The 21,942-nt window shown below is 44.0% G+C and overlaps 1 long non-coding RNA gene across 8 annotated transcripts in view; it reads left to right on the top strand.

The window, feature by feature from the left end:
• The first annotated feature begins 3,932 nt into the window (after positions 1-3,932).
• Positions 3,933-21,942, top strand: part of LOC101904498 (uncharacterized) — a 30,915-nt gene continuing 12,905 nt past the window's right edge. Inside the window, exons 1-7 of one of the 8 annotated variants that reach the window (XR_009493944.1) lie at positions 3,933-4,683; positions 5,789-10,734; positions 12,453-12,593; positions 13,197-13,383; positions 13,724-13,934; positions 14,077-14,193; positions 15,771-17,525. This is a non-coding gene — a long non-coding RNA (uncharacterized lncRNA). Of the gene's footprint in view, positions 10,735-12,452; positions 12,594-13,196; positions 13,384-13,723; positions 13,935-14,076; positions 14,194-15,770; positions 17,526-21,942 lie in introns of those variants that run through there. The other 7 variants (XR_009493946.1, XR_009493949.1, XR_009493945.1 and 4 more) reach the window with 7 other exon arrangements.

Here is a 21,942-nt window from a genome sequence, read left to right as displayed (position 1 = left end):
ATTGTAGTGGCTGCTGGGTATCCTTCCAAACTGGTGATGACCTCATTCAGTTATTTTAGCAGCAAAAAAAATTCACAGAAAACCCAAGACAATCCAAAAATCATCTCCTAGCTTTAAATTAGGATGTGAAAAGAGAAAAGGAAGGAAGGATAAGCATAAGAAGAGAAAAAAGCTTGTGGGAGAAGTTGAAAACAAATCTTTTCCAAGTTCAGAAAGAATATCCCATTTAAGTGCTTTATAAAGGTTTTCTATGATGAGTAGTAGAGTATTGGACAAGATGTACAACTTTCTAGTGGCTTTTCAACCAGGCTTCTTTTGATAGGTGTCTCATACCCACTGCAGACAAGGGGAAAGGATACAGGAGACCATGTACTCCTACCGCTAATCAGGGATGAGGAAGGTCTGCCAAGGCCATTGCCATCTCTCAGTTTGTATCACCAGGAGCCTGTGGAGGCCACTCCTGGATAAATACAATCCTGTCTAGCTCTATTCCATGAAATTATATCACAGTCCTTCCTGGAAACTTCTTAAAAAAGAGGATGGAGATGAGAAATGCCCACAGGGAAGGTTTTCATAGTGGTCCACAAGCTCAATTGGCTGGAATCTGAAGAAGGCAAAAACAGAAAGAAAGAAAATGGAATCTTCACCCAAAAGAAGATAAGCAAACATCGGGTGACAGAACAAACAGGCAGGGAATATGACCTACCAGTCCTGGGAAGGGATATAGTTCTTGTATTACTCTCAAAACGTGAGGAGGTTCTAATTAACTCTGAGGCTTTGAACCCAAGTCTGAGCAAAAGCTTCAGTCTTGATTCCTGGAAGAGCTGTATGAAGTCCAAGGGCCAAGGACTTTTCAAGCTGATAGGATCTGAGACTCAGTCTCATGTGAACAGAAGTTCCCAGAACCAACAGTAGCTGGCAGCAGATAACCTCTCCAAGCTGGAAGATAGCTGAATCCTTGACTATTAGTGCCAGGAGGTACCTTAGAGATGACCCAAACCCCAGTCCCTCTACTTTAGAGATGAGGAAACCTAGATCCAGAAAGGGTAAAAGCTTGTCCCAGGTCACAGAGCTGCGTAATGGTACAGCTGTGACCAGCATCAAGGTGATCTGGCTTTCATTGCCACACCTCAGCCAATGTGTAACCCAAGATCAAAATAGTCAGGGGCAGAAGGAAGGGGAAAAGAATGGGTTTTGATTCATTAGTAATCCTAGCATTAGATACACAGTTGACATCATTAGCCAGCTAACTCTGCTGATGTCCCATGTCCTCAATGTAAGAGGCAGTATCTATTGTATTAATGAGGGGACTGGTACCATTAGCCATTTGGCAGACATTTTTTTCAAGTTTAGGGTTCTAGCAATATATATATATATATATATATGTATATATATATATATATGTATTAATATAAGGTATCCCTAATGGCTCAGCGGGTAAAGAATCCTCCTGCAATGCAGGAGCTGCAGGAGACTTGGATTTGATCCTTGGGTTGGGAATATCCCCTGGAGGAGGAAATGGCAACCCACTCCTATATTCTTGCCAGGAAAATCACATGCACAGAGGAGCCTGGTGGGCTACAGTCCAAAGGGTCACAAAGAGTTGGACATGATGAGCATACACACACACACACACACACACACACACACGGAGATTTATATAATGTAATCACTAAATATACACCTTGACCATTTTATTATGTAGATTGAATGAATGAACATTTGTCCTTTAATTTTGCCAGGGAAAAAAAATTCCTTTGAATTATACACAAAGTTATATGGCTTGTAGTTTAAAAACAAAATTGATTAGGTCCCCCTCCTCTTTTTCACTGTTTATTAGTTTTTAAAAAGTGACTAGTTTTTAAAAAGTAATGAAGGTGTTGAAAGAGCAGACATAAAGTCCATTCAATCATCCCTGGCAGGGTGAGGAACGTTTGTCCAATGGTGGAGTTCCTGAATCGGGACAAGGAAGAAGGGCTTGGCTATAAAAGGTATGGGTAAGCTGCTATATTTTAGATGCTTATTCTGGGGGGCCCTTCAAGGGACTGAGTAATTAGAATGCCAAGTTGAGAGAGGATATAGAGTTTTTTCTCATTGTTTTCTAATGTAGGTTAGCTAAAATATTTACAATATTGGGGGACCTCTTGTATTTTATTCAAGGTAAATGAATGGCAGTGATAGTCATTTAAGTCTAGCAGGACCTCAGAAATCACTTCGTTTTCCAGATCAGAAAACAGAGCCCCAGATAGATCCAGTAACTTGATCAAGGTTAGCACAAGCTCTCCGAGTGTTCTGCCAACCTCTACTGTGTGTACTGGGGTGGGGGGAGGGGCAGGGGTGAGGGTGGGGAGACAGCATTCCAGCAAGTCTGTGAATCTTTCAAATTGCAAGCCATACAAAATGTGTATGTAGAATACTCCCCTGGCAGATTTCAATCTACTTGAATTAACTTGAAGATTTAAATGAAGATTTTAAAATGTTTTGATTATAATCATTGCCCAGCCCTCCAAAGTGTTTAGGTGTGAACGCTCTGGAGACAGATTTTCTGTTCTCTTAGACATGCTGGAGTCTGTGCAGTTCTAGACCACCGCTGATAAAACAGAATGGGTGGACTGATAGGAGCCAGATGCTGGGAGGCCGCTCCTGGTAAGTGTCACCAACTTGCCTCAACTAGGCATCCTAGTTGTTTGTAGCAGATCACCTTTGGCAGCTGAAGTCTATACTTTTCAGTGATGGTCCCATCTGATGACAACTGTCCACAAAACCAAGGCTGGCCAGCACTGAACTTCCTTGCTGCTACTGCTAAGTCGCTTCAGTCGTGTCCGACTCTGTGCGACCCCAGAGATGGCAGCCCACCAGGCTCCCCCGTCACTGGGATTCTCCAGGCAAGAACACTGGAGTGGGTTGCCATTTCCTTCTCCAATGCAGGAAAGTGAAAAGTGAAAGTGAAGTCACTCAGTCGTGTCCAACTCTTCGAGACCCCATGGACTGCAGCCCACCAGGCTCCTCCATCCATGGGATTTACCAGGCAAGAGTACTGGAGTGGGGTGCCATTGCCTTCTCCGACTAAACCTCCTTGGTGCTCCCTAAATGCTCCAAACCTCAGAACCCCAAAGACAGTTTGATGAATGAGTCTACACGCTTTGAGCTTAATGGGACTGCTCTCACCACTCCACAAGGATGGCTTTGAAAAGCAGTCGCTCAGTTGTGTTTGACTCTTTGTGACTGCATAGACAGTGGCCCACAAGTCTTCTCTGCCCATGGAATTCTCCAGGCAAGAAAACTGGAGTGGGTTGCCATGCCCTCCTCCAGGGGATCTTCCTGACCCAGGGATTGAACCTGAGTCTCCTGCATTGCAGGCAGATTCTTTACTATTTGAGCCACCAAGGAGGACTACTGTTTATTTATTGAACAGTTATTGTGTACAGAGCTCAAGACCTGTTATCTTATTTCCTCTCAATATCAGCAATGCAAGGTAGGGATAATGGCTCCCTGATATAGAGATGAGGAAAGCAGAGGTCAGCCAAGGCTTAGTAACTCACCCATTTAACTTACACAGCTTGTAGGTGGCAGAGCTGGTCAAATCGTTGACTCTTGGACTCTAAAACCTTTGCTTCCTGGGTCAGAGTCCCTGCTGGTAAAGCGGCACCCATACACTGCAGTTCCAGATTTCAAGTTATTTGTCAGAAACCCTCTTAATTCAAGTGTGTTTGGAATCCTGTCTTCTGAAACTTCATGTTTGTCAAGCATACATACAACTTCCTTCGATTTCTCTGCAAATTTTTACCAAATAAAATCATATGCACTTCCATAGCAACATTACAACACAAACATGGTGTAATCTTTGTCCACTGCAGTACACAGCTTGAAAAGTTTTTTTTTTTTTTATTAAAAAAAAAATTACATCTGTGTACAGTTGAACTGAACCCCATGGCAACAAATACAAACATAAACGAGGGCTCTTCTCTTTAAGCATTTTCTTCTTTTCTTTGCAGGCAAGAGTTTGAGCACATCAGAAACTGGGTTGTACCACTTGTGACTAAGCAGAGCCCCAGTTCGGTGACCGAGGAGCCGCCAGGGCGACGCGGGCCTCCTGCAGGACAATGGCCCGTGCCCGCTACGCGCGCGCCACTCCCGGCCCGGGAGCCCTGGCCACCGGCGCTTGACGCACGCGGAGCCGCGGGGGCCGCGACCCCGGCCTCTCGGAACCGGAGAGCGGCTCGCAAGACGAGCCGGGTCAGGTCCCCGGGGGAGGCCGAGCGCCACCCGACCCGCAGGAACGCGGGTGGCCGTAAGGGAGGGACCGGGGATGCGGGCACATCCTTCCGTTGCCGCTCTGCCTCTGCACCCCCGGGCATGGCGCCGGCCGGTCCCATTTCATCCTCCCCACGAACCTCCAAAGCGGTGTTGCCATGAGCCACGTTCACAAACGAAATCCTCCAGCCTCACGGACGATGTGAACTTGCCCCAGCTGCCTCGGCTGGGAAGGTGGAGTGAAGGGATTTGAATACAGGACTTTTTTTCTTCTTTTACTCTATTTCGCTTGGCTCCCGATTTCTAGGGCGCCAAGGACGGTAATTCGCGCCCCTTCGCGCCGGCTGTCGTGATGCTTCCCGGAGCAGTCCTGGGTGCGCCTTCTGGGGAGCGCTGGGGCGGAGGCATCGGCTGCGCTGAGTGATGCAGGTAAAGGCGGGTTTGTCTGTCTGAGGTCCCTGCTCTTCTCCTCTGATTCTCCCTCCTCCCAGAGCCCCAGCTGTTTAAGACTTTCTACGTCTTGACAAATGGAGAACCTACCGAAATGAAGACAATCCCAAACAAACTAGGGAACTGGGGTTTATGCGGTGATTTGTCGTCGTTTCCATGGGGGATGGGGTGGCTGTCACTGAGTAAATGCTACTGTGTTTCATTTTCATGAACCGGAGAGACTTATTATGAGCAGGTGCTAAAACCTGAATGTCCTTGGCTGCTTCCTCACTGAGCTTGTGCTGAGGTATCTAGTTGACTGCTGAGGGGGTGGGAGGGGGTGGGGGTGGCTGAGGTTGAAGAACATCCAAGTGATGATAACAAGAAAACCTCCCATTTCTGAAATACTTGCTAGGTGCCAGGCACTCTGAGAAGCCCTTTATAGCATTTCATCCTGACAAAACAGGGGAGGCAGATAATACTGTTTATTCTCATTTAATTCATGAGAGATCCAGAGCTCTCAGAGGTAATCTGTTTTGCCCCAGATCCTGCAGTGGCAGAGCAGGTTCTGCCCAGGGTTTCAGACTCCAGAGCCTGTCCAGCAGTGATTTCCCTATAGAGGACAGTGTTGGTTGGTTGGTTAGTGGCACAGTGGTGTCTGACTCCTTTGCGAGTCAGACATATATAGCCCACCAGGCTCCTCTGTCCATGGGATTTCCCAGGCAGAATACTGGAATGGGTTGCCATTTCTTTCTCCAGGGGATCTTCACAGCCCAGGGATGGAACCAATGTTTCCTGCTTTGGCAGGCAGGAGAGAGTGACCTAGGGAAGCCACTAGGGAAGCCCCAGAAGGGGGTGAGTGTGTGCTCAGTCGTGTCTCCTATGCCACCTGAGAAGGGGGTAGGGGGCCACTCCAAAAAGACACCCATAAGACTGTGCCAGGAGAAACACAGACTCTCAGGTGGTCTTAAACCAGCTTTAGGATATGGTGGGGGAGGAGGAGGAGAGGAGTGGGAATACCCCTGCTTCTTGTTTGGATCCAAAGAGGGGATCCAAAGTTCAGTCAGGAAGGTTCTTTATTTAATCAATTGTTTTTTGTTTTCAGAACTAAAGTGGAAATGACCCAGTGAGGAAGGAAAGTGAGCACCGCCTGCCCTGGCCACACAATTAAAACACATACGCCGGCCAAAGGTGCACACTCCTCCGCCCATCTCTTCAGAGTGAGAAAGGCTCTTTTTGACCTGGAAGCCTATTAAAGCATTCCACTGGGGGAATTCTCTGCCCCTGCTGGAGGGACACTGTGAGAAAATCTTTTCTTTAGAATGCAGCCACACAAAGGGTTTTGTGCAAATACCGAGTCATGATTCTATAAATGCAAAGAAGAATTAGGGATGGTATGTGAACAAAAGCTGGACAGAGGGTGCACGCCCAGATGCTGTCTTGGCCAGGTTGCAGTTTGAATGATCTAATGTTTTCTGGCTCCTTCTTACTTTGCTTTTCCAATTTGGTTTGAATATTTGCATTGCTGTATTATTTTCCCTGTACAATTGCTGTTGTCTGTACACAATTAGGTCATTTTCACAGTTGGGTGAGGAGACACTTCAGACCTGAGATGAGCTGCAGCTGCTAGCTGATTCCCTCCTGGGATGTGTAATTAGATTCCCATCTTGTTGGTCCCAAAGACACTACCTGCACCCAACATCTGAAAGTTTTAATGTAAGCCATCTAACCAAGTGGAAAGAAACCATGACATTCCTTTGTAATGGTGGCTAAGCACATCTTATCTCTGTAAGTTTTGGGTTCATTTGCTGATCTAGTCATCCTGTTCTTTGTTCCAAATCTAACCTTGTATTTCTATGCTCCAGACAAGAGAAAAGGACTGTTTCCTGGCAGCCTGTGGGTTCTCGGTTTGTGGCAGGTCTGCTGAAGACCCGGGCAAGGGAGAAGAAAAGGAAATTAACAGGATGAGGAGGAAGGACCAGCGGCCTCCAGAAGTGCACACAGAAATTCATGCAGATGTTCAGATCAGTACAGAGGCTGGACTTTGAACTAGGACTCTGAAGAGTGAGAGGAAGGGGATCCCAAAGGAAAGGAGGCTTATTTGGCAGGTGAAAGCTGATCAGGGCCATGTCCACAAAGTGCTCTACGATGCCTCACTGGTATAAACTCTCACTGATACACATTGACTGATAGAGCTTTTTCAACTAAGTGGAGTGTGTGGCCCTTCGGTCAAGGCCAGGGCTAAAGTTTATGTCCATGCTACTTTGAACTAAGGTTGGGCTAAACAAATGGAAAGGACATCTATGATTATAGTCACTAGGGAAGCCCCTGACTCTTAACATGTTTCATAATCAGACATGACTGTGCCCAGCTTATTGAATGGGCAGGATGGTCTCTCCGGCTTAGCCTTCTCATTGTTTTCTGCTTGCTTCCTCTTTGGTACCTTAGGTCTGAATCTGACAGTGGCCTTGTTGCTCCTCTTTTCTTTTTTCCTTTTCATCCAGATCACTCGTTCACCATTCATTTGCTAGCTAATGTGTCTAGAGCTGACACAAAAAGTGGTATGAGATGTGATCTGAGAGATGGGCAGGAGCAACAGCATTTTTCCCCCCTTGAGAGCAGCATGAAGTCACTGGAGGGATTTAAGCACAGGAACAACGCATTCTGCCACCCTGCATACTGTGTGGTAATAGATTGTAGTGGTAGCAAGAATAAATTAGGGATCCCAGTTAGTGATTTCAGTCATTCAGGCAAGAGATGACAGCAGCTTGAACTAGGATGATGGCCATGAGTATGGGGAAAAGTGGAGGGACTCAGATATATTTTGGAAATAGAAACACTGTATTTGGCAGGTGGCTTAGACAGTAAAGTGTCTGCCTACAATGCGGGAGACCCGAGTTCAATCCTTGGGTCGGGAAGATCTCCTGGAGAAGGAAATGGCAACCCACTCCAGTACTCTTGCCTGGAAAATACCATGGATGGAGGAACATGGTAGGCTATAGTCCATGGGGTCGCAAAGAGTCGGACACGACTGAGTGACTTCACTTTCTTTCTTTCACTTTCTTTTAAAAGGTGAAGGAAAGGGGAGGTGGGATTAAGCATGATTCTTAAGTTTTTGGGTCGAGTGGCTGGGTGAATAGCTGTGCGATTTTCCAGATGGAGAAGAGTAGAAGAATAGTACGTGGGTGGGAGTGGGGTGGGAATGTGAAACAGGAGTTCTTTTTTGTGCATGTTAAGCTTGAGATTCCTGTCAGACATCTGAGCAGATAGCTATATATGAGAATATGGAGGAGCTCAGGAAAATGAGCCCCAAGCCAAGGAGTGTTCCTATTTTGCAGCTTATGTTTCCTTCAAGATCCTCCTATAGTGTAGGTATGGATGGGGGTATGCATGGGGGACTGACCACTTTTAGCCACAGACTCTGTGGGAGCAGGGTCAATGGAACTCTGGAGTTTAGGAGACTCTTTTGGGCCCGTTGCTTAACTCAGCATGGGAGCTTACAGTCTTCCAGGCCCATGTAACCCTGATGATTTTGGTAGCTGCCGTAGTTTTAAGGTGATGTGATTTTTGACAGATGTCAAAAGTCTGAGTTCAGAAACGACTCAGTGACAAACTCAGACGGTTCTTGTGTGGGGAAGGGTGGAGAAGTCATCATGTCATCTGGCTCCCACCCACTCCTGCCCACTAACTCAGAGCATTGTATCTCAGAGATCCAAAGGAGTCAAGTGTCAAGAATATGACGCATCAGAGATACAAAGGAAAAGGAGATCCCAGCATGAGTTAATGACCGAAGAATGCCTTAGCCCATTACATAAGCGAAAGTGAAACCTCTGAGGAACAAATAAACAAAGGGTATCATATTGATATAAAAATACAAGCTTACTCTGTGGTTGCTGACATACATCACTGTGGAAACAAACTCATGTCCGAAGTGACTATGGTTAAACTTGGAACCACATGACAGGAGCTTTAGGAAGTTCTGAAGTAATCAAGAATAACTTGAACAAAATAGCTTTCTTCCCCAAGCTATGGCTTTGAGAGAAAGCACAAGGATTCCTCTCTGGAGAGGAGGGACCACGATGCAAGGGGACCAAGTGACTCAAGGTATGTTATTTCATAGAAAAGAAGGAAACTACTGTTGCCTTGGAAAACAACTGTAAGTTGACTGCCATCAATCAGGATTCAGCTCTAAAATCCATGAGACTGTGGTAGGATTCTTTTCTTCTCAGCTATGCATACATTCAAGCTTGCCGAGAAATCTTTCTCCTTTCATTTCTTAGGAAAACCAAGACTGTTACTTTGACCCTATACCTTACCATGTCGCTCTGCCAACTAGGAAACTCAGAGTCAAATGAAGGCCCACCCTTAACTTATAAGGACAGAAAACTTTAGGTAAATGTAGTTTTAAGTCCACCTCATTATTGGATTAACTTTGTTTTTAACCCTTATTTTTCTTTCATTCCCCATTTTATGATTTTTTTTTTTAAAACAGTGTGTTTCACATACCATGTGTTTTGAAATGAAGTAGAATACAAGAAAAAAATAAATAAACTTTCTGCCCAAACAAGGCAGCATGAAAAACAGGTACCTGGTGGTACGATATCTCAATGAACAGAACAGGATCTAATTGCTGTCTGTTAGACACCTACGTCAGTATCATTAAATTCATTAGATAGACAGGAATCTTGTTGCAGCTGTAACATGATGGCACATTAGACGTTCATGAACAAGAGAGGAGGTATTCAAGGTAAGATGGGCAGAGCCAATGAAAACAATCAGCTGTGCAATTCCAACTCTTTTAGGGGTTGATTTTCACCCAGCCTGGGAAAGGCTTCCAGGAGGAGCTCCTTTGGCTTGCCTAGGTGGTTCTCTTGCAGAGAACCTAGGTACGCTTAGTCCCTCAGCTTCCACCTACTGGGACAGACCAGACTGTTGTCCAGACCCGTGGGTTAGAACCCACCCTTGACCTCTGGAAAGGTTACTTTGTTTGTTATCTGATTATTTTATTTATATGTTACCAGTTTTACTCCTTTTTTCTGTTTTTAGAAAATTAAAAAGTAATTTTTTAAATCCCAAGAGTAAGAGAAGGGCCATAAAAATTCAGGTATACCAAAATATATAAAATATAAAATCAAACTTCCTTTCTTTTCCTCTCTTCTCCCCTTCCAATGCTCCTACCCATTTGTCAAATGTAGCCACCACTAACTGCAGTGCGAACCCATCTGGATCTTTTCCGTACACATTCAGACATCTTTACATACACATACATAAAGTCTGTGTATAGTTTTTTTTTTCTTTAAAGAATTTTTCTCTTCACATTCTATAACTTGCTTTTTGCAGTCAGTAAAATATTATGAACTACTGTTACATACATAGCAATCACATTCTTTATAATGGCTACTGAATGAATCATGAAACTATACCAAAATGTACTCAACCTATTAAGGAACATAGGTTGTTTCTAATATTTTGATAGGACAGATTAATGCTGCATTGAGCAGTCTTATGCCTGTATTACTCTTTTTATTTCTAAGAGTAGACCTGCTGGGTCAAAGGGTATACATGTATTGAATTTTGATAGATACTGCCAAACTGCCTTCCAGAAAGACTGACCAATTTGTACTTCTACTATGAAAGAATGCCCTTTGTTCACATTCTCATCAACAACGGATATTGCCTGCTTTTTTTCCTTTTTCTTTTTTTTAAATTTTGGCAGAACTGATTGGCAAGAGCATGGTACTTATTTTAATTTGTATTTACCAGACAAGTAATGGAGAAGGCAATGGCATCCCACTCCAGTACTCTTGCCTGGAAAATCCCATGGACAGAGGAGCCTGGTGGGCTGCAGTCCATGGGGTCGAGAAGAGTCGGGCACGACTGAGCGACTTCACTTTCACTTTCCTGCTTGGAGAAGGAAATGGCAACCCACTCCAGTGTCCTTGCCTGGAGAATCCCAGGGATGTGGGAACCTGGTGGGCTGCCGTCTAAGGGGTCGCACAGAGTCGGACACGACTGACGTGACTTAGCAGCAGCAGCAGCAGCAGACCAGTAGTAAGTTTGATCACTTTTAGTCTTTTACTATGGGTACAATGAAAGACAAATTTGAAGGAGTGCTTTTAATGTATTTCTTTTAGATACAGATGACCAGTCCAAAGTGTGATATTTTCAGCTACTGATCTCTAAGAGAGCTTCCTTGGTGGCTCAGATGGTAAAGAATCAGCTTGCAATGCAGGAGACCTGAGTTTGATCCCTGGGTTGGAAGATGCCCTGGAGAAGGGAATGGCAACCCACTCCAGTATTCTTGCTTGGAGAATCTCCATGGACAGAGGAGAGTCAGACATGACTGAGCTACTAAGCACAGCTTAAGAAGATCCATATTTGAATGTTACACATTTCCGTGTTAGGAAAGTCAGTCATAATTGTACTCCCAAGGTCAAATTGCATATGGTGTTTATTCTTGGCTTTACATAATGGCTTTGGCCCAGAACATTCAAAGATGTCAGAAATGTATTTTGATAATTTTCCCTTGTGCCAACATTATCACGCTAGCAGTTACAAACAACAGAAACAACTCTGACGAAATTATGGATAATAAGTTTATTCTGTAATGGTTGAGAGCCCACAACTGGGCTAATTAATGGGATGACTGGCCCCCAGTCAGACCTTGCTGGTCTCATAGCAGGCATGGTATGGCTGGAAGGTCTCCTCCACACAGCAAATGTTTTAAATTTCTTGATCTCTGTGCTCAAGAGTCTGCTTCTAGGGAGAAAGCATCTATTGGTTTAACTTGGGCCTCAAGGGAAGGCAGGCTCTTAATTACAATCCCAATAGACTGAATCCAACAGGAAGAGATCCTTCTTCAAAAGAAAACTGGGGTATTGTTAGGGAGTGAAGTGGATGCTAGTCAGCCAAAACCAAAACAGGACAAAACCATCCTGTACACTAATCTTTCCAAATGCCACTTCTTCTCTTCCCCTTGTAAACCCTTCAGTTCCCACAGTCTTCATAGATAATCTTTCAGATAGCATAGCAAGCTGCTTATATCCAGAATGGGGACCCCATGGGGCAGAATAACGGAGACCAACTTATTCAACTTGCATTTTGTGCTATGCTTTCTCAAGTATTTTCTACTATTCCAGCCCTGGGATCAAAACACTGAAGTCAAGACTTCCCTTGTGGTCCAGTGGTTAAGAATCAGGTGGGGATCACGTGTATACCTGTGGCGGATTCATGTTGATATATGGCAAAACCAAAACAATATTGTAAAGTTAAAAAATAAAATAAAAAAAAATATAAAAAAAAACAAAATAAAAGGATATCAAAAAATAAATAAAATAAAATAAAAGATTACTAAAAAAAAAAAAAAGAATCTGCCTTCTAATGCAGGGAATGAGGGTTCGATCCCTGGATGGGGAACCAAGATTCCACATGCCACAGAGCTACTAAGCCTGCTCAATACAACTAGAGCACCAGGTGCAGTAACTACTGAAGTGCTCCAGAGCCTGTGCTCCACAACAGAGAAGCCCAAGCATCGCAACTAGAGAAAACCTGCCCACCGAATGACGACCTAGTGCAGCCAAAAGCAAAAAATACACTGAAGTCTTAGAATAAAAATTTTTCCTGAGGGGTTATAATATTGGCTTTCTCTCACTCTGCATTGTACTTGGTTATCCTTGAATACATAGAAATTCTGTGTATTCATTTATTTATTCATTCATTCATCCAACTACTACTTATAGAAAGCAATGTTGTGCTATACATTGTTCTAGGTGCTGAAGGAACAGCAGTGAACTGTAAGATAAGGTCTCTGTCCTAGTAACAGATGAGGCTGGAAGGAGGAAGCAAGGCTGGAATTTGGACTTGGGATTTTATCTGAAAAGCAATATAAAATACTTAAAGGTTTTGGACAGGTAAGAAATACAATCAGATTGTATTTTAGATACATTATTTTAATTTGTACTTTAAGTCCATAGAGCATGGACTATGCGGAGATAAGAAGAGAAGCCAAGAGACCAGTCCGAGGACCAAAGTAGTAGCTGGATGAGAAAAGATGTTAACTTGGACTAGTTTGGTGGCCAAAGAGAGAATGAGATGTGGACAGAATAAAGAGAGAAAGCTGAATGAATAGGATCATGTAGCTGGTTGGAGTATTAGGGAAAAGGAAAGAGAAAAAGATAATTCTGATATTTCTGGTGTGAGCAACTGAATGAATAGTGATGACCCAGGGGAGCTGGTTAGGCGGAAGTAGAGAAAAGAATGAACTGGCCATGTGTTACACTGAGTACATGTGTGATTGTCATGTCAAGTAAGCAGTTAGGTCAGGTCTGAAGGTCAGAAGAGAGATTCAGTGGTCACTAAACCAAGGAGTTAGAAGATGATGTCCAAGGAGAGGGTGAAGATTGAATAGATGGGTCACCAACATTGAACTCATATCTTAAATAAAGGAACTCTGGAATAGTTTGCCTCAAGAACTGTTTCCCATGGAGCCCCACATCCGTTCTTTTCTGCTGCAGTTTTTTTCTGCTCCAGCACCAGCTGGCCCCTGCTTGTAAGGAGGTTACTAACTCAAGCAGCACTGCTGGCGGACCCATCGTTTGGCCCAGGTCATAGAAGGATTCTCAACTAAATCTGTTCAGTTCCGTCTTGTGTGCAGGGAGACATGTTCCTCATTGCGCCCACATCCTCACACAGACTGTCCAGGTAAGTCTCCCACCTTTAGCGCAAGGGCTCACAGGTTTCTGGGGCCACTGGACACAGGGATACACAGGCTATGGGCTGTTGTTGGTGGGATGGTGGGTCTACCCCTTGATGAGTAGCCCATCAAGGCTACTCTACCCCAGCCCCGAGGCTTTCTACTCTGTTCCTCGGTCTTCATGGCAAATCTGAGGATCCTCCTCCCTCCACACTGTCCTCTCTGGTGCCACCTGCCCCTCTCCTGCCTCCTTTCCTCACACCAGCACTAGGATGTCCAATCATTAACTATGGAAAGATCGTATACTCAGTGGATCCTTTGGGTCTTTGTTTCTGTTTCCATCTGCAGTGCGGAGAGAGAAGAAGGGAAGGGAAACACACAGGAAGCATGTCAATAGGCTGAGAACTCTGCTACACTTTCAGATGACAGCTCCCCTACGGACAGATGGTTCAGGAATCAGCTAAATGCTGGATTTCTTTACACTGCCAGGAGTAACTCAGAAGGCTGGGGATATGGCTGGAAAGATCAGACACCCAAGCTGTTGAAAACCACAGTTTTGGTAAATATATGCACAATTTAAAAAATGTATTTGCAAAAATCTAGTTGCCTCCAGTCCAGTCTTCCCTATTAATCAAAAGATTTTTTCTTGAGCTCTGTGGCCCAGTCTATCATCCCAGCTCTGACCGCTGTTGCCCATGCAGGTCTCAATGAATTTCTCTCAGTCTCCAGACTTCCTTGGCTGACAACTTGTTCCTCTTGGGACACTTTTCGCCGGAGCTGAGCAGCCTGGCCCCCAGCTGTGCGGGGCCCTCTCTCCGGTAAGAGGAAATGCTTTCAGCTTAGTCCATTAACACAAACATTCAAAAGCCACAGATCGTGTTCACATAAATAAAACAAGATTGAGAAAAGCTTCACCCCAAGAAACCAAAGGGGTGTTTTAAAAAACTGCCCCTGCCTTCCAAGTAGGCAGGCAGCAAAAGCCACAGTGATTCCAAAGTCTTGTGTGCTCCTTAGAGCTGGGTGGCTGCAGCCACAGGCCTTTGAAGAGGAAATGCCATCCCTGGGACAGGCAGAGAGCCAGCCCCCAAGTCCTGAAAGTACCAGAGAGAAGCTGAAAGCAGTGAAAGGAAGGGGGAGCACAGCTGGGAAGTGAAAAATGGGAGGAAGGTGCAGGGAAAATAAAGGGGGAGGCTCTTCCCATCTGGGCTCCCCACACCCAGGCCAAAGAGTCAGTAGACAGAGCAATTCACTGTGCCCCTGAGACAGAGCTGGGCATGGAGAGGCCTGGGTGGCGGGCACAGCCCAGAGTGACTAAGGCTCCGTGGAGGGGTGTGTGTCTCTGCTGAGGGGTGGAGAGGGGTGGTGGTGTCTGGGCTGAGAGATGCCTTTACTTTGAAAGCTTCTGAGGAAATTAACTTTACAAGGTGCCTCCCTGTCTCCCAGAGTTATTAAAAGAAAGGAGGGAGCAAAGAAGAAATGGAAAAATGGTAACACCTCAGGAAGGGCTGAATGATCCCAACTGAAGGAAATGGGAGGCAGATTAAGTGATGAATGTGAAACCTCCTCTCAGGGAGGAAGAACTCTGAGTGTGACCTTGTGTAAATGGGAAAAAACACAACAAAACAGAAAACCCCCACACAAAGCACAACACTCAGTGTGGCCAAGGGCAAAACACACAGACACACATACACATGCCCTTTGAATATATAGGATGAATGACTAATTAAATAGCCTAGGAACTTCCAAGTAAAAGGTCTGTTGGTACTTCTGTCTCAATGGGGCAGCACTGAATGCTGAAGGAATGGAGCAAGGAAGAGAGGTGCTGTAAGTCATGGGGTCCCGAGAAGGTGCAAGTCTTGGGAGCCTTTGGAGTCCTAACAATGGGGCCCATAGATGGATATCTATCTGGACATCCATTGCTTGTGTGCTCCTTAGAGCTGGTGATGAAGAGAAAAAAAAGCACTAAATCTAATCACTCTTTAAAAAAAAAAGGAAGCCAACTGAAGCCATTCATTTCACAGGAAGCCAGGTGTTTTCCTATGTGTTAAAAATCTGGGATTTAAAAATTTAAACCCCTCCTGCCTGACAATAATCCTCAGATCAGATGAGGCCACCCTCGGCCAACTCTGGCAAGCCCAGTTACTGTTTGAAAGCATGATCCTTAGAAGCTTGTGCCTGCCCAGACACGTGTACCCACAACTGCCTTACATTCAGAATTGCATTCAGGTGGGCTGGCAAATCCAGGGTTGGAAAAAATATACTGGGAGAGAAACAGCCTACCTTCCACTCCTCTTCTTGCTCTTCACTCCTAAGCCTTCAGTCCCCTAAGACTCTGCAGGTGACACAGGAGTGAGTGACCTTCTAGTGGCCGGGTATCTTCTGTGTTTCCTTCCAGACAGTGCTGCATTTGCCTGGTGGTGGAGGAAACATTTCCAGCTGGTTTCTGCTGGCTCCTTCATCAAAGCTGCTTCTGAACCTCTCATACTGCTCCTCCCAACATGCAAAGCCTTTGGGTGGTTAGGAGTTTTCTCCACCAAATTGTCAGAGTCCTGATGACAGTACAAGACAGAAGCTGACTCACCCAGGTACACAAGGTCATGATGGACAGCTCCAGTCTCCATGGGCTAACTTTTATTTTCAACTCCTCTAATTATTTCGTGTGTGTTTTAAGAGAATTAGAAACAATCATAGCCACTTATGTTAAGTGTTTACCATGTGCCAGATGCTTTATATATATTACTCTATGTAATTCTTGGCCTGAGACAGGCACTGTGCTGTTTCCTGGGTTAGCTGAAGCTCGGAGAGGCTGTGCAGCTTGTGAGAGGATATAGGACTAGAAAGTCAAAGAGTCAGCATTTGAACTCAGTTCTAGTTAATTCACTAATGGGTTCCTTCAATCAGTATCCTGGACTGGCCCCAGGGGCCAAAGATAGATTTATTTCTGCAACAGGGAAAAATTGGTAAGAAATCCCATGCTGAGCTAAACCTTTAACTAATATAACTCAACGGTCTGCCTCTGGTGTTGACCAGCGGAAACATTAGACAGGCAAGGTTAGGACATCATATTAAAAAAGTTGAGCACCTGCCTAAGTATCTCCTAATCTCTCATTGATACATGCTAAATCCATTAATATTTTCAGTCTACATCAATCTCTGGGATACTAGTTTGTATATGTTTATTATTTTCTACATTTACCATATTTTTGGGTACTCTGAATTACTTTTAAGTTTCAAGGGACACCCTCATACTTTGTTATTCCTAGATTTATTGGCTGATAGAAATCAAGACCAAAAGGAAAAAAAATCTCAACAAGCTGAAATGATAGAATGAAAATGAGTGAGAACAAATGACAAGTCATGAACTGAGGTTCAGTTAGTCAGCTGACTGCAGAATGATGGCGAACAAAGATGGACGTTGTTACTTCATGGTCAGCCGTGGATAAGGTGATCTTAGGCTGCCTGAATAGAAACATAGAGTCTAAGACAAAGCGGGGGACAGCTCTAGTTTAGTCTACACTGTATATGTATTAAGTCATGTTCTAGCCACACAGCTTTAATAGTAACAAAGACATCTGGGTGTTAAATTAAGAAAAAAAAAGTGAGAAAACCACATTTCATGAATAGATCTGATGTGTGTATTGAGGGAAAAGTGGAAGAGGGCAGGATTAAGTGTCTTGAAACATTTGAAGCCAGGGAGTAGCTTCAGAGGGAAAAACTGGAATCAAATGGAAAGAAATTTCAAGGGGCCGATTTTGGTTCAGTATACGGGAGAATTTTTCTATCAAAACTTCCAAAACAGAATGTGCTGCCTCTAATGGTGATAAACTTTCCATCCTCAGGATATGCAAAAAGAGGCTAGATGACCACTTATGAGATGCTTCAGATAAATTCTGAAATTGGAGGTGGGCAAGGGTAATTTCATGACCTCTAGGCTCCCTTCCAGTTATAAGATTCTCCATTTAATATCTCTCACCCTTCATTCACCATCTGGGCAATCCTTAAAACATCCAGTAATCTCTCAAAGCTTCAATTTTCCCTTCAGTAAAAGGATTACGAAACCTGTTAAATCACAAGTTTAATGTGAAAATGCTAGTTATATTTTACTAGGATTCATAATTATATTTTTTAAAATAAAAAAAATTTTCATGAATCACATAAAAATCACCTTGCTTAAACCCCTGAAGCGTCTTTCGAGGTCCTGGACTAGTTGATTTCTATGGTCCTTTTGGTTCTAAGATCCTACAATTCTGTGGTTTTGCAGAGACCTTAAAGGTCATGACACACAGGGGAAAGAAAGCTCCTTGGAAAAGACAACAAGACCACTAAAAAGAGGTGCTTGTTTGAGTTTCCTCACATTCTCTATGTCACTTAGGAAATTTTGTTGTTGTTGCAAATGAGGGGAAAGCCCTCCAGAATGACTCCAAAATGAAAGCAAAATGTTATAACCAGGATCCATCTCTTAACTCTGCTTCTAGTTTCTCACGCTGGGTCCCCTGTGGCAGCAAAAATGGTGACATCCCCATGAGTTAGGCTAGTGAGGAAGAGAGATGGAGTTCTAGCAGTCCTAGCAAAAATTGGAGGCTCACTCTGGTATGGATTTCCATGCCCATTCCTGAACCAATGACTGTGGCTGAGACGGAATGGGAAGGTGGGCATCAATCCCAACCAGCCCTGCAGCTGAGGATATGGGGAAGTGGCTCTCAGAGGAAATGTGGAGAACCAGACAGGACTCAGAAACGTTGCCTGGTCCAGCCTTTGGCTGCCTGACAGCAACCCATGGCTTCCACACACACACAGGGCATGATACTTCTCTACAGGGACATCATGTGAAACTCCATTACTAAAGCTAGATCCAAGTTCAATATTTCATGTCAGTGTGCAAATCTTGTCAAGTGATTCTTCTTTGTTCAGTGATCTGTGGGTAAATAAGAAGTTAAGCCACACCCTATGTATATTAGGACAGGGAAAACAGAAAAATTCCAAATTGCAAAGGACATCCAGTGGCTACCAGGCCTCACACATATTACAATCTTTTTGGACAAAAGTGGCAAAGACCCCCTATTTTGCAGGGAAGTGGTGGTCTGGGGCTGCCTCAGTTTGCACTTTCTAAGAGGATCCCCTTGTCCGCTGTTTCTGTGAGAGAGCCTTTTCATAGGACAGCACAGCTTTAAATACCATTGCTCTCTGGTATAAATGGGAGTGCATCTGTAGTGGGGGAAGGGGTTCCAAGGACAGTTTTCAGACTGGTTCCCATCTATGTGTTTCTGGTTTTGATGGTTAATTTTATGTATCAACTTGACTGGGTCATGGGGTACCCAGATATTTGGTAAAACATTATTCTGGATGTTTCTGTAAGGATATTTTGGAATGAGATTAACATTTAAATCAGAAGAGGCAGTAAAGCAGACTACTCTCCCTAATATGGGTGGGCCTCAGCCAATCAGTTGAAGGCCTGATTAGAGCCAAGTGGTTGACCACCCACTGAGTAAGACAGAATCCCTCTGGCCTGACTACCTTTGAACAGGGACATTCCTTCAGACTCAAACTGAAACATCTGCTCTCCTGGGTCTTAGCTTGAGCACTTACCTTGTAGATCTTGGGACTTGCCAGACTCCATAATCACATGAGCCAGTTCCTGATAAATCTGTTTCTCTCTCTACATATATACCTATTGGTTCTGCTTCTCTGGATAACCCTGATAATACACAGGTCAGTTCCATGAGTTAGTAATAAAAGTAGAGATCTAGCTGATTTATAGCTTCATTTAGAACACAGATTTGGGGTGGCTGTAAATTACTGGCTTCTGCCTCTATATTGGTCTCTTTTGGGGGCAATGCAATGCAATGACCTGGAGCTACTCTTCCTTTGCTGGAGGGCTGCACACCCGCTGCATCTGTTCAAGAGGCACGGCTGTCCCTTTTGACAGGTCAGGAGGGTGCAGCAAGAGGATTCTAGAAGAGGTATGGGAGATCACACTTATTCTAGGTCCTAATCTTTCTTTGGGCTTCCCAGGTGGCTAAAGAATCCTCCTGTCAATGCAGGAGACCAGGGTTTGATCCCTGGATTGGGAAGATCCCCTGGAGAAGGAAATGGCAACCCACTCCAGTATTCTTCCCTAGGAAATCCCATGGACAGAGGAGCCTGGCAGGCTACAGTCCATGGGGTTGCAAAAGAGTCAGACATGACCGAGCGAATAAACAACAATAACAATCTGTCTTTATTGTACTTTTCCCTTCTTTTTTCTTTTGCTCAAACTAATTTAATTTTACAAGGAATCTGGCTTTTCTATTCAGCAAAGGATCCAGATGAATACACTCAGTTGACTTGGGTCACAGGCAGAAACTGTTTTTTGTAGCAAAGCCTTATTTCATTCCTTCTTGGTTTTAGAGGCATTAGCTCTTGTAAAATGTACAGAGGCTTCAACCTGCAACCACTACATTCCTACAACCTGAACTTTCCAAGTCCCTGAATGCTGCTGCCCAGAGAGTCACATGGGCTGAAAATCCCAGTGTACATTAAACAATTTACCACAAACCAAGAACTGCCAATAACTGACTGTGTTAAAGACTGTTATTGTCCCAATACCCATCTAATTATCCTCCTTAGTAAGAAGAGTTCACAATTTTTAGTTAGGCACATTGCCAATCAGAAGGACTTCTTCCCATTCCCTTGAAAGCAGGTGTGGCTATACAGCCAAGTTCTGGATATGGGATATCAACAGAAGTGCTGTGTGCAACTTCCACAAACTGTCCATAAAGGGCCCGTTAAGATTATTTTTCCTTTTACAGACCAACTTAATCCTCACTAGCACCCAGAAGTTCTACTATCTTCATTCATCCAGTTCTATAATCCAGGGGCTGCAACTTGCCACACTTCATTTCCTGGTATTAAATTCTGACAGTTGACAGAAAATCTAACTTACACAAGCTTGATTAAGGGAGGAAAAAAGAGGAATGTAATGGGTAATGTAACTGAGCACTACACAGGGATATATGGGTTTGGCTTAATCTAGATTCAATCAGCTTCCCTCTGAGTTGTCACCAGTCTCAGGCAGGCTCCCCTTACGGTAGCAAAACAAGCTAACCTGCTTTTAACGTGCATCTTTATAGTAGGGGAGATTCTATCTGCCTGTTCTGTAGGTCTCTTGGATTGCACCAGCTTAGGTCACCTGCACAGTTCTGAACCAAACGCAGGATCACGGGAGTGGGATCTGTTGAGGCTGCTGAAAACCCACCCTAGAGCTAGGGTTGGTCTTAATTCCATCTGAACCAGATCACTGTGAACAGAAGGAGCTGCTAGCTTCCCAAAGAAACTCAAGGTAGTGTTACGAGAAGGGGGATGCATATTGAGTAGCAAACAACACATTTTACCATACTCTTTAATTTATACTTGGACCATCACTTGGCCTAAGCTTTACAGATTCACTACCACCCTTTGGAGAAATCTTAAACAGGACTAAAGGAGATTACAAAATATTTTAAAGTCCTTTTGAATAGACTAAGTTATAGGATTTCAAATTAAGTACTGTTTGACGGGTTAAGAAAGAACTTGCTGTCCTTCATGCTCCTAAGGGGCACGGAAGTTTGGTAGGGGAAAGGAAGATTTGATTGCTTAGGAAAAAAAAATCAAACCAAACCTCCCAACAGGTCTTGGCACTTAAGAAAGTGAGAAAAGAACACCTGGATCATGCTTTCCCTTTGACTGTCCACACACAGGTCAGCCACAAACAGTAGCTTCCTTCTTGCGGAGTCGCATTAATTCATTACCTGGAAGACTGGATGCCTGCTCTCACTTGGCTTTCCTGGCCACCTCAAGTTTTCCATTTCCAATGCTTAGAAGTTTTGTTTGTGAGGGTCCAAATGTGGCAAGAACTAAGTGCAGGCTTCTAAGCTGCACTCGTTACGCAGGCCAAGGGTGTTGGCTGAACAACCGACCAACCTTTCCAGGGAGAGATCTGAAGCAGGGGATTTGAAAAAACACCTTCCAATCTGTCAGGAACATGGAAAAAGTTGCTGTCTCTTCTACATTGGCGGGGGCGCCAAAGCACAACATCACAGCATCTGGTTAACCAACTGCTAAAACTTCAAAACACAGAGATCAGACTCTACTGTTTTTCTTTAGGAACACAGAGCAGCAGTCAAGGATAGGACTACATGGTTCTAGGAAAAATAAGAAGTTATTGGGCTTCAGGGACTGTCTTTGCACCACAGAATCATTCTGTATAGACTTAAACTAGAATCAACTGTTCAAAAGAGCCAAAAGAAATCATACCAAGAGGTGATATGTGACAATCTCTTCTCATGGTAAAAATAACTGAGAATACTTAGCAGAAAACTGGGAGAAGGAAAGCTTTTCTGAGATACAAAGTGAAACAGTTATTTGATGAACACTGCATTACCTACCCAAGGGGGATGGAAATTTCCCTTTTAAAAATTAAGAGGCTTAGTTTACTTTCCTTGGTTATACAGTTTAGAGCATGAACACTTGCTTTCATGAAATTAAGAATTAAGACTCAGATTTCACTATTTACAAGGCCTTTGTCTTTTCATGGATTTTCTCCAACTATC

This window comes from Bos taurus, chromosome 3 (genome assembly GCF_002263795.3).
Source record: "Bos taurus isolate L1 Dominette 01449 registration number 42190680 breed Hereford chromosome 3, ARS-UCD2.0, whole genome shotgun sequence".
Lineage (NCBI taxonomy): Eukaryota > Metazoa > Chordata > Mammalia > Artiodactyla > Bovidae > Bos > Bos taurus.
This window is presented reverse-complemented; position numbering and strand designations above follow the sequence as displayed.